At 39.3% G+C, this 15843-nt stretch overlaps 1 pseudogene; it reads left to right on the forward strand.

Moving 5' to 3' along the window:
• Positions 1–361: 361 nt before the first annotated feature.
• On the forward strand, positions 362–2366 carry LOC100919633 (annotated as a pseudogene).
• Positions 2367–15843: the final 13477 nt, after the last annotated feature.

The raw sequence follows: 15843 nt of genomic DNA on the forward strand, positions 1-15843 counted from the left end.
TCGGGAGTTATTTGGGAACATTCCCGGTGGTCGGAGAGGAGCACTCTGGAAGGAAGCCCACAAGCCCACTTTTGGAGGCAACAGGGATTCAGTCCACTTTTGTGCTCTCTGGAGGCTGAAGAGAGCAGAGGCAGAAGCAAGGGACAATCTGCAAGAGCTCTCAGAAGCCAGCAAGAAAACTAACCGGGCTCTATTGGAGACAACAAAAGATCAGAACTTTGAGCACCTGGTTAATTTGGGTGATTGTTTACTTGCACCTGAAACAAAGGCTTGCCTTTGGAAAACCTGCCAGAGAAACCCTTTCCCAGAGAGAACTCTTCTATTTTCAAGAAGAATGCCCCATTTTGGGGCCCCACGAGGGATGGCCGGAGCAGCGGCGGCGGCTGCAGGGGCCGGAGAAGCGGCGGCGGCGGCGGCACCCGGGGACTTTAAGATGCCGACGGCGGCGGGTCTGCGGGAGGAGCGGCGCTACGGTTTATCCTGTGAGAGGCTCGGCCGGGACAATATCAGCGTGATGCAGGTGAAGCTCACAGAAACGGCGATCCGGGCGCTGGAAACGTACCAGACCCAGCAGAATTTAACTCGTTCCAGACCGTCAGTTCAGTTTCAAGGACTCCAGGGACTTGTCAAAATCCCCCAAAACGATCCTCGGAACGAAGTGCAGAACTTTAACTTCTACTTGTCAAACGCTGGCAAAGATAACCCTCGGGGAAGCTTTGACTGCATCCAGCAAAGTGCCTCAAGTTCCGGTGCCTCACAGCTCAATTGCCTGGGATTTATTCAAGATAAAATTATAGTAGGGGCAACAAATGACTCCTATCAAATGACAAGAGAACGAATGATCCAGGCAGAAGAGGAATCCCGTAATCGAGGTACAAAGGTTATCAAACCTGGTGGACCCTTTGTAGGTAAAAGAGTACAAATTCGGAAAGCACCTCGAGTTGTTCCAGATGCAATACCCGAGAGAAAAAGGTCAACTCCTGTTAATCCTGCAAATACGGTCCGCAAGACCCATTTAAACAACAGTGTCTCTCAGCGACCCTATAGGGACAGAGTGATTCACCTCCTGGCACTGAAGACATACAAGAAACCAGAACTATTAGCTCGATTACAGAAAGATGGCGTTAATGAAAAAGACAAGAACTCCCTTGAAGCGATCCTTCAACAGGTAGGCAACTTGAATCCCAAGGACCTCTCTTATACCTTAAAGGATAATGTATTTAAAGAGCTCCAAAAAGATTGGCCGGGATATAATGAGATAGACAGACAGTCACTGGAGTTAGTGCTATCTACAAAATTAGCTCCATCTCCTCCGAATACTACCAGCACCAGGGGTTCAGAATCTCCTATATCTTCTAGTAAAGATGCTGCGTCTTCTCCTTCTCTGAAACGCCTCTTGGATTCAGATTTCAGAGATCCTTTAATGAATAAAAAACGTCGGATATCTCACCTAGCAAATAGAGTTCACCCAACATTAAGCGGTCATTTGAATTCCACCCATGAAAAAATTGCTATGACTCCACCCCCACCACCACCACCACCACCATCACTACCACCACCACCACCACCATCACTACCACCACCACCACCACCACCACCACCACCCACACCACCACCACTACCACCCCTCCTCCTCCTCTTGGTTGGGCCCATTCAACTCCACCACCCTTCCTTCAACCCACCTTCCAGTTTCAAATCCTCCTCAGACTGTAATTAATCCAATTCCTCAGACTAGGGTTGGGGACTCAAGATCTACCTATTGACAGTTTTAGTCAAAATGGTAGCATCTTTAAGGACCAGCAGGACCAAAGGACTTCTTTGGAAATCCCACCACCTGATTCAATCCTATCGAAGGGTCCAAAGCCCATGGAAGAGAACCGTTCAATGTCACATAAAAAATCTAACAAACATATGGAAAAGGACCAAATTAAAAAACAGGACATTGAGGAAAAGGAGCAAGACCATTCCTCTTTGACAAAAGAGGAAATTGCCAAGTTAAAGAACTCCAGTCTGGATTCAAATGAAGGAGTTGAAGAGGTTTGCCCTGCCTCCACAGATCCTTCATCAACTACTGAACAACCAGATTACTTGATAAAATATGTTACTATTGTCTCACATGAGCAACGCCAGAATTATGAAGATGACTTCAATGCAGAGTATGATGAGTACAGAACTTTGCATGCCAGAATGGAGGCTGTCAGTAAGAGGTTCATTAAACTTGATGTAAATTCTGCCTTTTCCCAGGTCCAAGGAGTTCGAAATTCATGAAAATCTTAGAAGAATATAAGAAGATCAATCAGTTTGTCCTTTACATGAAAAAAATAAGATGGTATTCAAACGTTGCCCATCGACTAATAGTGAATTAACCAACAGCAAGCAGGGTCCCCACTAGACCTCCTTGCTTAGACCAGAAGATGTGAATAAACTTGCTTTTATTTAAAATTCCAAATGAGTTTAAGATTCTAAAAAGTTAAACTTTGTCAGTTGAAAGTTTAGTATTAAACTTTGGGTTACTTTTATTTTATTTTTAAATTTTGCTTCCCACATATTTGAAGTGCTTTTTCTGATCCCCTTTCTTCCTCAAGACTTTAGTTTTCCGTGGGACAATTTTAGATATTGGGGTCCAGTGTATACTTAAAGGTTGTGACATTTTAAAAAAAAAAAAAATGTAAAAAGTTGAAATGCTTTTCAATAAACATAAGCCTGTTTTTTGACCTTTTATTAATGGAGTTTTGTTTTAAATGGTAGAAGGTTTAAAAATTTGTATTAAATAAAAAAAAAAAAGTTCAAACTTTTTTTTTTGGGGGAGAAATGAAATGTATATGTATAATATATATAGTATATATGTATAAATTAAATCCATTTGATCTCAAATAGTAATTTATCCTTGAACTTAAACCCATTGCAATGGCCTTAAGGTGTTTGTTTTTGTATACATAGTGGTTAATCATTAGCAACTGCTTCCATTTTATTAAAGAATGGAGAAGAATTGTGGCCACCAGCATCTGTAAGAGTGTGCTTGTATTACTGTATGTGCAGAGGTTTGTGGATGGAGCATGCATGAAGAAAAAGTTATTATTTAGGTAAAGCCAGGTTAAAACAATGAGGAGTGTTACGTGGTTTTTTCCTATAAAAATTGTATTTATTGTGGAAGAAAAAGATTTCCATTTCAACAGTTTTGTCAGTTTTATTAATGTTGGGAAAAATAATTTAGAAATGAAATATTATAGTTTTGGGGCAGAATTTTAAAATTAAACATGTAGGTGACCTAATTATATACTGCTCCAAAAACAAAAGAAAGGGGGAGCCACAGGTAACCCTACCTGTGGTTAATGAATGAGTGGTTAATAATTTTTAAAAGGGGGTGGGTTTTACATAGATTGGTCATTAATTTTTGTAGTTGAATTACAACAATGGTTTTTCATGCCATAGGCTATGGTTTGAGTCCATACTAAAACTAATATGGAAATGATGTTGTTTTTATATTGTCTTTTGTTTTAATTTTTGGGTTTGTTTTTTTGTTTAAGTTTCTCCTATATAGGGTTTAAGTTTGGGGTTAGTGGGGTTTGGGTTGTGGGATTGGAGTTTAAATAGAGTTTTTGGGGTTAATTGTTTTTGATCTATTTAAGGAATATTTAGTGTTTGGTTATATGCCGCTATGGCTACCCGAGGCTGAGAGCTGAGTGGGTAATATGGTGGCTTTTAGTATGTTGTTGCTTACTTTGTTAATGGAGATAGTTTGATTTATGGTGTCTGGTGAGGTTGAGGTGATCACAGCCGTGGAGTTATTTGATTCATTGGGTAATTATTGTGTGGGTCAGGATTGAAATGGGGTGTCTTTATTGTACGGTTGTGGGGGTTGGGCAATGGTAGTGTTAGGTTGGATTTTATTTATTACTCTCTTAGTAGTTTTGGAAGTTATTTGTGGTCTTTAGTTATATGATTAGGAGAATTAATGTTATGGAGATTATGAAGGAGAGGAAGTAAGATTTAATAAGTCCTTTTTGGGCAGAAGTAGTGGCGGAAGATACAGAACTGTGTAAGTTAGCTTGGCCTTTTGGCCCAGTTTTTTTGTAGCACCCCAGATCAATTAGTATATGGTAGCAATGTGTTGACCTAGTTGTAGACTTGCTAGGGGGTTTAATCGGTAGAAGATATGTGTAAAGCACCCTAGTATGTTTGAGAAGTTGTGTTTATAGATTGGGGGTTTGATTGGTATTTTGTTTGTGAGTGTCGCAATTAGGATGCCTGTGATGATTATAATCAGGGCTGAGAGTTTTGTTAAAGTGGGTATTGTTATTGGAATTATTGTGGTGGGTGGGATGTTCGTTGTTAGGAGGAAGCCTGGGAAGATACTTCCAAGGGCCAGTTGTATAATGGGATTAGTCATGTTTGGGCTACCTTCTGTTATGGGTGATAAAGGTAGGAATAGGGGTTCTTTTAGGAGGGCAAAGTGGATTACTGGCATGCTGTAGAAGGCTGTAAGTATTGTGGCGATAAGAGTTATGCATAGGGCATAGGGCATCCCAGTGTTTGCCTGGGATGTGTTTATGGCTTCAATGATTGTGTCTTTTGAGTAAAACCCTGCTAGAAAAGGGGTAGGCTGCCTAGTATGGTTGGGGAGGATGTGATGGGGAGAAGTATAAATAAGCCTTCTATTTTACGGATATCTTGCTGGTCATTAAGGCTGTGAATGATGGAGCCGGAGCATAGGAAGAGCGTTGCTTTGAAGAAGGCGTGTGTGCAGATGTGTAGGAATGCTAGGTGCTGTTGATTTAGACCTAGTGCTCCCATTATTAGGCCAAGTTGACTGGATGTGGAAAAGGCTAGGCTTTTTTTGATGTCGTTTTGTGTGATAGCGCAGATAGCAGTAAACAAAATTGTAATTCCCCCTAAACATAGTATAATGGTTAAGGCTGTTTGGTTGTTTTGTATGATGGAGTTAAATCGAATTAGCAGGAAGATGCCTTCAGCAACTATGGTGCTAGAGTGGAGTAAGGCTGATATGGGGGTGGGGCCTTCTATGGTTGAAGGTAGTCAGTGATGTAGGCCAAATTGGGCTGATTTTCTGATTGTGGCGATGATCAGTCCTAGTAGAACCAGGATATCGATATTTGTTATGAAGATGTGTTGGATGTCTCAGGAGTTGTTGTTAATTATTAGTTATGCTATGGCTAATATAAATCCGATGTCTCCAATTCGGTTGTATAGGGCGACGGTGTTTGCATAGATTGCATAGATTGGTCTATAATTTTCTTTCTCTGTTTTCAGCCTACCTGGTTTAGGTATCAGTACCATGTCTGTGTGGTAAAAGGAGTTTGGTAGGACTCCTTCAGTCCCTATTTTTTCAAATAGTTTATATAGCATCGGAGTTAATTGTTCTTTAAATGTTTGGTAGATTTCACATGTAAATCCATCTGGTCCTGGGGATTTTTTCTTAGGGAGTTGGTTAATAGCTTGTTCTATTTCTTTTTCTAAGATGGGACTGTTTAGGATATTTACTTCTTCTTCTGTTAATCTGGGCAAGCTATATTTTTGAAGGTATTTTTCCATTTCATTTAAGTTGTCGAATTTATTGCCATAAAGTTGGGCAAAGTAATTCCTAATTATTGCTCTAATTTCCTCTTTGTTAGTGGCGAGTTCTCCCTTTTCATTTTTAAGACTAACAATTTGATTTTCCTCTTTCCTTTTTTAAATCAGATTTACTAAGGGTTTGTCTATTTTGTTGGTTTTTTCATAGAACCAACTCTTAGTTTTATTAATTAATTCAATCGTTTTTTTACCTTCAATTTTATTGATCTCTCTCTCTCTTTTTTTTTTTTTTTAGAATTTCAAGTTTAGTGTTTGACTGAGGGTTTTTAATTTGTTCCCTTTCTAGCATTTTTAGTTGCCAGCCCAATTCATTGACTTTCTCTTTCTCTATTTTATGCAAGTAGGCCTCTAGAGATATGAAATTTCCCTTTATTACCACTTTGGCTGCATCCTACATGTTTTGGTATGATGTCTCATTATTGTCATTTCTTGGGTGAAGTTATTAATTATGTCTATGATTTGCTGTTTCACCCAATCATTCTTTAGTATAAGATTATTTAGTTTCCAATTATTTTTTGTCCTACTTTCCCCTGACTTTTTGTTGAGTGTAATTTTTATTGCATTGTGGTCCGAAAAGGATGCATTTACTAATTCTGCCTTACTGCCATTCTATCTTTGTGCTGGCTGAAGGGAGAAGAGGCAGAAGCAAGGGACAATCTGCAAGAGCTCTTAGAACCAAGAAAAGAGAGAGGCCTCTAAGAAAACTAACCAGGTTATATTGGAGACAATAAAAAATCTGAACTTTTAGCACCTGTTGCATTTGGGTGATTATTTACTTGCAACTAACTGAAACTAAAACTGCCTCCAGAAAACCTCCCTGAGAAATGCACTCCCAGAGAGAACTATTATATTTTAAAGAACAAGAATACCACAGATTACAATCCAATAAATATGTCCCTTACACATAATTTTGTGTTATGTGTAATAATAATAATAATAATAATAATACAGAGTAGGAATTGGGAAAGAAATCAGGGAAGGCTTTCTGGAGTAGGTGGTACTTGAACTGAGGGTTAAAGGAAGTCAAGGTTGCTGAGGGATAGACATGAAAAGAGCACATTCCAGAGAGAGGGGACAGCCAGAGGGGTAGATGGAGGTGGTAAATGGAGCTTTAGAAAACAGCATGTCCCTTGGAACACAAATGGAGAAAGAAATAGTGTGGCTGAAAAAGGGAGTCAAATTCAAATGAGAGGCCGAGGAGAGTGCAATTTATTCTGGAAGCAATGGAATATTATCAGTGTAGAGCAGATACCTAATCAATGCTGTTTGTAAAGCACCTCTAGAAACTGGGGCCAAATGGTATAAAGGAGGAAATGGGAATATAGTGGGAAACTGAAGTCAAAAATTACTCTTGATTTGTCACCTTTCTTCTTGATAAGAAAGGTTCACAAGCCTTTATCAAATCAGATTTCTTCCAGAAGTGAATAACCCTACTCTTTTGTTGTTGTGGTTTAGTCATGTCCGACTCTTCATGACACCATTTGGAATTTTCTTGGCTAGAATGGCTTGCCATTTTCTTCTCCAGTTTATTTTACAGAGGAGGAAACTGAGACAGAGTTACTTGCTCAGGATCACACAGCTAGGAAGAATTTGAACACAGGTCTCCCTGGCTCTAGACCTAGGGCTCTATCCACTGAAGCCCCCGGCTGCCTTATCTCATTTTTAGTTACCATCATTTCCCATCTCCCCGTCTCTTTATATTGGCTGATATTGCCCCCGAGGAACTATTTAGCACGCAGGTGTGACAGATTGCTCCTCAAAACTAGTAGAAGAACAGCCAGTTGGTCTTTTTTCCCCCTTGGAAGCCAGTGTTTTCCTTTTTGTTGGGAAACTCAGAACCTTTCAGCAGCTGATCTGGAGCTGCATTTGACTTTTCACAGTTTGTCCTCCCCTGGATTTGATTGCCAGGATTTCTTATTAAGCAAAACATCACTTATTCCACATACAAACACATATAGCCAAACTCAGTCCAACTCTTCTCAGATCTGCCTTTGAACAAGACTGGACTTTTCTATATTTGAACTTCTGTTAGAAGCATCAAGAAACAGAAGCCTGGAAAGGGGAGGAACTTTACATACCTTTCAGATTAAGCAAGCAAAGATTGTGGGTCGAATTCTGGCTTTATCTCTGGCTGACAAATACCCTGCATGCCATCAGCTCTTCAGTGGCCTAAATTCTCTGGCTCCTTGGAGAAGCTAACTAAATGAACCCCAGACACTCATTGTTTTGAACTTTGTGGCCAGTTGAACAAATACTATTTCAAAACCCAAGGTCATCCTATATGATTGTACTATACAATATTTTAGATTTGCTTATATTTTTATTATATTTATTATATTTTTAATTAAAATAGTTTAATTATATTTTATTATATTTTGAACCCAGGTTTAGGTTCTGAGGCCATAATCCTAACATAAAAATATTTATAGATTTTAATTAATTAATCAATCAACCAACTAATTATATATTTAATAATATATGAACTTAAAATAAATTATGTTATTTATTAATATATTATATTATGATTATATTTTTAATCCATTAAGTTTATTTTTGAAATTTTGATCTCATATTTACTCTTTAAAGTATCTCCAGGAATTGGGACCAATTGGTAGAAAGGATATAAATGGAAAGACAGTGGAAAGCCAAAGTCAAAAATAATTCTCAATTGGCATTTTACTAGCCAACAGTCTGATAGCAACTCCTCCTTTGACACAAGATAAATGGGGATATCTCTCCAGATATGACTGCTGAAATCTGCCTGTCCAATCCCCTTACTCATGCCCTCCCCTCAACTTGATTATAAAAAGCAGAACATGGACCTTGACCATAGACTAAAATAGATATCCAAGATCTCACTAGATCATGGGATCATTGGATTTAGAATTGTAAGAGATCTTAGAGAGATCGCCCTAGTCCAAGAGTTCTTAATCTGGGGGTTTTGAATTTATTTCCTTTATAATCCTAGGGATTTTATCTTATGCATTTTAAAACATTGTTCTGAGGAGGATTACACAGGATTCATTTCACTCTTAAAAGGGACACACTCTCAAAAAAGTTAAGAGTCTTTAACTTCAAACCTCTCATTTTAGAAATGAGGTAAAGAAAGTGATCTTTTCAGTCTTGCTGGTGGAAAGTGGAGGAAGAAGCATTTGAACTTGTTCCTTGCACTTGAAATTCAGTGTTTTTTCCTATTGCCCTGCGTGGTCCTACTGGATTTACTCCAACAGAGAAAATGAGGAGAAAATGAGTCGCTCAGGAGACATCTGGTAAAGAGCAAGGGCAACAAGTGTGGGCGTGCGGATCCAGTCCTTGACATCGGTGGAAAGGAGCCACAAATTATTTCTGAGAAACGAGCGAACACCTCCGGTCTTGCCTCGCCTGAGTTCCTGGCACAGATGATTGGCAAGGCACCTCTGCTTTGATTGATCAAGATCAGACCAGTTGTCTTGAAGAAATCGACTGTAAGTAGAATTCGGGATGTTCCTGGCTCACCGCCGCGCAATCTGCCTGTGCAATGTCCTTCCTCAAGCACTCCCCTCAAGGTGGTTATAATGAGCAGAACATGGATCTTGACCATAGACTAAAAATAGACATCCAATTTTCTAGCTCCCCACATATCCTACACTCACTACCAATTCTCCCCATAAAGTTTGCTTATCAATAGGTATAGATCTCTGCGATCCAAGCTATACCAGACCATTACTGATATCTGGGTGAAAGCTGGGAATTGGTCATGAGTACTTATTTAGTGCCATACCAAACTACCAAAAAGTTACTTGATAAAGCTAGAAAAAAATAATAAAAAATTCATCTGGAAGAACAAAAGGTCAAGAATATCAAGGGAAGTAAGTCCATGGCAAGTGACTTAAATAAACCCTGTTTACCTCAGTTTCCTCAACTGTAAAGTGTCTAGGATAAGAGTAACATTTACCTTGCAGGATTTTTGAGCTAGTATTTCTAATAAAGGTCTTAGCACAGTGTCCGGCACATAGTAGGTGCTATTCAAATGCATATTCCCTTCCCTGCCCCTCTCTCTAATGGCCTAAAAGTGATAACTGAACATGGATTCAAGAATATTTATATCTGTAATGACAGTTCAGTTCTTATCACAGTCTCTCCTATCTCATCAAACTAAGCTTTGATTGGGAATTGAGCCATTTGGCACTGAAGAATTTGATAGCCATTAAAACAAAATGATACATTCCTTTTTTATATGGACAGATTTTTGCTTAATACATTTGTGACTAGATTGGACCTCTGGATGCTTCTATCCCATGATTTTGTATAATGAAATAGTCCATCCTCAAATTTAATTCTTTGGGCATATGATCACTAGTACAAACGATAGAATACATCTTCTTGTTCAAAGCCTTTCCAACAATTCATTGAGATGGGTGATGCTTTGTACCATCTGACTAGTGATTTAAAGGTTAATTCTTTATTGTTCCTGAGATGAGGAAATAGAGTGGACCTGTGATTTTGTTGATATATAGAACTGTCAGGTGGGGAGACTCCTTTTATAATTACAGGTTGGAACCTGCTTCGCTATTTACAATCATGGAGAGTTGCCTACAGCACCAAGGTAATAAATAACTTGCTCTGGATCACTCAGTTATTATGTTCTTGAGATAACATTTGAACTGAGATCTAGCTTTTGAGGCCATATCCCTAATTTTACTAGCCACAGCAACATCTCTAACATTCAGGTATACATTTAACTAATAAACAAGCAAATCAAATGTGTTTTCTATTAGGTGTGACTAATGTTCCCCTACCCCAATTTGTGTGGACTTCCATTGACCTACACTGTTAACAAACATTTGCAAAATTACCTGGTCATACCTTTCAAGTACTTAGATACCTCCATCATCATTTTCTCTAATTTTAAAAGTGCCTTTTTGTGACTTGGTGCAAAGCTCTAATGTTACATTGTGCTGCTCAATTTGTAAGCATCTAACTCACATATCATTTTATATTCTTCTGTTCTTTCCATCCATTCTTTCCTGGAGATTAACACACCATTGGTCATTATAAATGAAAGCCAAAAAGTGAATCAGTTCTCCCAGGGTTTTTTTTTTTTTTTTGTATTTTTTAAAGCTCAAGATTTTAAACTCACTTGTACTGAGGCATTTCATTGTTGGAATGCCTGTGCCTTAACTGTCTAAAATGTATTTTGCCATCTGTCTCCTACATTTAACATGGAGCTTTTTCTCAGCATTCTTGACCTTTTTTGGGTGATATTTGCAAGATTTGACACTATTAACTACATTTTCCTGAATAAAAAATTCTCTCATGACATCCATGACAGTGCTGCTACCTGGTTGTCTCCTTACCTATATCTTATTATTTTTGGGAGGGGAGAGAGTCTTCTTTATTTGTCCCTTGATAACTTTGTATGTACTAAGTGGTAGTAGCCATCAAGGGTCTGGACTAGATCTCCCTCTCTTCTCTTTTGACAACAATATTGCAAAGATAATCAACTTTGAAAGACTAAATAACTGATCAATATAATGATCAACTTCATAAGAAGTATTCATAATGAAACATTCTATCCCAAAGGAGAACTGGTGGTCTTAAGAGTAGAGATTGAAACGTATTTCTTTTATTCCTTTTTCTTCCTTTTTTAGGGGGGCAGGAGGAGGAGGAGGTGCAGGGGTAGGAGACCTAGCTAATGTGGAAATGTGTTTTGCATGTCTAGACATATTTGTAAGGAAATTTATTTTTTCTGGCATTCTAAATAGGTTGAGGAAGGAGAGTGTGAAAGGAGAGAATTTGGAACTAAAAGTAAAATTAAATTAAATTTTTTAAAAAGTTAATTGGCTTGTCTAAGGTTACATAGGTATTAAATAAATGGACTTGAAACTATGTTCTTTGATTCTAACTCCAGCTTCTTTCCACCATATCACATTGCTTCTTGTCCGGCCAGTGCTTCGGGTTCAATGTATCCTAAATTGAACTCATCCCCTTCCTCACTTGAACCTGTCCCTCCTCCCAACTTCCCCATATCATTTAATGACATCTCCTCTTAGCTGCAGGCTTGTGCTTTCTGACATCCCCACCGCCCCTGAGCATACCTAGCCAATCTGTTGTTAAGTTCCTTGGGTCCTACCTTCAAAATGTCTCTCAGATCCCCTCCACACCCACTCCTCCCACTCCAGTCCAAGCTTTCATTACTTTCTATCTGGACTATTATGATAGCCTTTTAACTCTTCAATTCCTGCCTCCCTCTTCCCCTTCTCCAGTCCATTCCTCATGTAGCATCCACAATAATTTTCCCATTACATTACTTTCCATTACTTTCCTATTCACAAATCTGACGATGTCACTTCCATCCTCCATAATCAGTGCTTCCTTTTCACCTTTTAGTATAAAAGAGAATCTCCTTAGCTTGACATTTATCCACTTCCATTTAGCTTCCACAATATCCTAGATTTTTCTGATGGTTCCATTAGATTTCTATCCCTTTCAACCAGTTTTAAGATAGTTCTAAGATCTAGACTTCCCAATTTCTCTTCTATTTGAGACTGGAGAAAGTTAAAAGTGAATAGCATCTCTTTGTGGCTTTTTGACATGTATAGATACTAATGGGTTTTGTTGTCCAGCTGGCTCTTTAGGGGGAGGGAATATAGGGTAAGGTAGAGAGGTATCCTAATGCATTGTTAGTAGAGTAGTGACCTGTCCAACCATTCTGGAAAGCAACTGGAACTGGACCTAAAAAAATTATTAAACTATATTCTCTCTGACCCAGTGATACCCTAGGTAGAGGGATGGGGAAAGGGAGACATGGGGAGGGAGACAGTGAGGCAGGGAATGAGATTATTTTTTTAGAGTAATAATATGGTACTTTATGTTTTGTAAAGTACTTTATACATACATATACACACATATATTCTTGTTAAATAATCAAAACTTTTTTGCTATTCAAATATTCCCTCTTGTATAACTTTTTCATTGGAGGTAATTTTGTTTCCTCTTTTTTTGGAGATGATTTTCATTTCTGGCAGGCTCATTTGTACATTAGTGACTCTAAAAGTTAAATAAGGAAGACGTTCAAGAAATTAGGACTCAGGGGCAGTGGATTGATGAAAGTTAGTCTTAAATGTACATAAACAAGAACAGGGGTCTGGAACCTGAAGTAGGAATGCTCTCATCCAACCAGGGAAGGAAGTTTTTATCTATAGAGTATCATGGCAAAATTGGTGAAATATGGATATCTCCATTTCTCTTACAAGGAAAAATGAATTCACAATTTAGGGAATTAACTGAGAACCATCAATCTTTTACATTTTCTTCTACTATGTGAGCAATAAACATGAAAGAATTTCTACCCCAGACACCAATCTGGAGGAACATTTTGTTCCTCAAGTTTATTGACTCGTTTTAAGTCCTTTGTAAGAGGCAGTATGTTGTTGTTCCCTCATTTCAGTTGGGTCCAGCTCTCTAGGACCCCATTTGGAATTTTTTTGGCAGATATCAGAGTGATTTGTTGTTTCCTTCTCCAGCCCATTTTACAGATGAGCAAACAGACAAAGAGAGTAAAGTGACTTGTTCAGGGTCACACAGCTAGTTAGGGTCTGAACTCAGAAAGGTGAGTCTTCCTGACTCCAGGTCTGTTGCTTCCTCCACTTCACCACCTAATTGGGCCACAGTATGGCACAGGAGATAGAAACTGGCTGTGGAGTCAAGGAGATGTGCCTTTAAATCCTTCCTCTTACACATACTCCCTATGTGACTCTGAGCAAGTCACTTAAGCTCACCTGGCCCTATACATCCCTCCAAGACTAAAAATTATAGGTGAGTTACAAAACTGCATCAGTGGAGGGAGTTTCCACAGCAGAAGTTCCCCTATGGCAATAAAATCACAAGTTTGGACCCAAAACAAAAAATGTCCCATGCAGATTCCCATTCAGGCGCTGTTGGGACGGGATGCCAAATTTTCTCCACTAGGTAAAGTCCCCAGGTGTGTGTTCTTAAGGAACTGTTCCAAGTGATTCATACAGTTTTTTTTTAAAGGCAGCTGTAACAATTCCCTTGGTTTTGCTTGACAAGATTAATTCAACAGGAGTTTCTTGTGAGCTGTGGGATGATAGGGAATTAGTTGTGTGGAGGGGTGGGGCTCCATGCTGGGCTCCTAGCCCTCCCTGGGGCAAAATACAAAATCCAGGCTCTTCCTACCCTCCATGTCAGCTGCCAGATGCAGTGGATGACACTCTTGGCCCAGAGTCAGGGAGATTTCTGTACAAATCCAGCCTTAGGTACTTACTAGCTGTGTGAACCTGGGCGAGTCATTTAAGCCTGTTTATCTCAGCTTCCTGATCTGTAAAATTGAACTGCAGAAGGAAATCCACTCTAGTATCTTTGCCAAGAAAAGCCAAAGAGGGTCACAGTGTCAGCCACAACTGAAGCGACTGAACAACAACCAGGGGAGGAAGTTTTGATCTACAGAGTCATGGGGAGAGTGGGTTGATTCACAGGACAGTTGATTGACATCTCTTTATATATAATTTATTATATATAATTTATATTATTTTTAAAATTATTATTATATTTAAAATTTAAAAAAATAATAAAAATATAAATTATAATTTGATTACAGTGTCCAAATTGTGAGGTAAAGAGAAGGGAAATGGGAAATATGACAATGGGGAAAATGGAAAAATGGTCAACAGGCAAGTGGACAGAATGAGAAGGATGTTTTTGTCGGGGTTGCCTCACTAGAATGAGGTAGGTGAGTTTGCCTTTACCCACTCACCAGTCAAGACATCTCAGCCCCAGAATGAGTATTCCGAAACTGAGTGGCTTCCACTCAATCCCCTAGGGTTTTCCCACATAAACTCATCTAGTCATATCTCTCCCATCTTCTACTTGTACACTGCATATTTTCCTTATGTGTCTGCTACCTTTATTCTATTAAATTTATTAACTTCAGCCGATCACTATCACCTGCCAAGATTTCTTTTTTAGAATGGCTTGCTTATCCAGCGTAAGTTTTTCCACCAAGCTTCAGGGCTTTTACAAATAAACCATAGATCCCTTCCTCTAAGTTATGATTTAATAGCAACAGGGCTTGGGAGAGATCCCAGGAGCTCTCCACCGGGACTTCTCTCTGTGAAAAGGGGCTTGCATTGAAATTCTCCTTCTTTCCCCATCACATGCCAGCCACGGGCACAATTCCCAGAACCTACTGCTCAGCTAAATGAAGCAAAGATGTGGTGACAAAGGATGTCCTTCCCAAACTGTGATGTTCTGCCTCACTAGCTCCTCTTCTCGTTCCAGACGCACATCTTTCCTCCCAATCGGAGGGCTGCTGACCTTTGGTCCAGGTTTTGCTTCTCACGCATGTGACATCTGCCTGTATTTGCTTCTTCTTTCTGCCACGTGGAGATCACAAACTTTGCTCTCCATATCTCCCAGGGCTGCTATGGAGTCAAGATATGTGAAAGTGCTTTGGAAACACAAGATGCTCTATCAGCGCCAGGTGTTCTTATCCATGACTGTCGCTCTCTTGTTTTCTGCAAAGGGCAAGCCAGGGCTCAGCCCAGTGCACAGACAGATGGTCTGAATACCACTAATGGGGTTGAACAGGGAAAAGTGCCAGATCTGAGATTCTATTCAGTTTAAACCCCAGTGCTCTGTACATTTGTTTATGGATGAATAACTTGAAGGCGCACAAGCTAAAAGCACGCCAAGCATGCTTAATAAAGTCTTGTCAACATTTGTATTCTGTTTAAATGCGAATGTTTTGCATTTTCAGTTTTCTTAGTCCAAATAACTGGAAACACGGGCTGTGCATGTTAAATGGTAGTTCAGAGCTTTTTAAAACTCCACATCATATAACAGGATACTTCATATGTGGAGCTCTCCTATGGAGTGTGTTGCGTATTAGAGGAAAAGCTCAGAGCCTGAAATGTCTCTTGGTCAACATATTTGTGGCAGATTAAAACCCTCAAATGTAGAAACTCAGGTAGAAAGATTTATCACCCTCTAAAAATTGATTGAATTAGCAGAAGAGCACCCAGTCCCCATCCTGAGAAAGTTCTTAGACATGCCTTAGGGATCAAGGAAATGGGCTACCAATGTCTGCATTTCTTTATGGATTATCTTCAAGTCCTGGTTCTCAAGAAGTGTGTGCTCTCTCACCCACTACACTGGTCTGAGACCCTCAGCTGGCAGTCTTTTCCAGCCTCTCAGATTGTAAGAAGTGTTACACCACAAACTCAGGGCCATAAAAGGAAGGTTCTCCACTAT

This window comes from Sarcophilus harrisii, chromosome 6 (genome assembly GCF_902635505.1).
Source record: "Sarcophilus harrisii chromosome 6, mSarHar1.11, whole genome shotgun sequence".
Taxonomy (NCBI): Eukaryota; Metazoa; Chordata; class Mammalia; order Dasyuromorphia; family Dasyuridae; genus Sarcophilus; species Sarcophilus harrisii.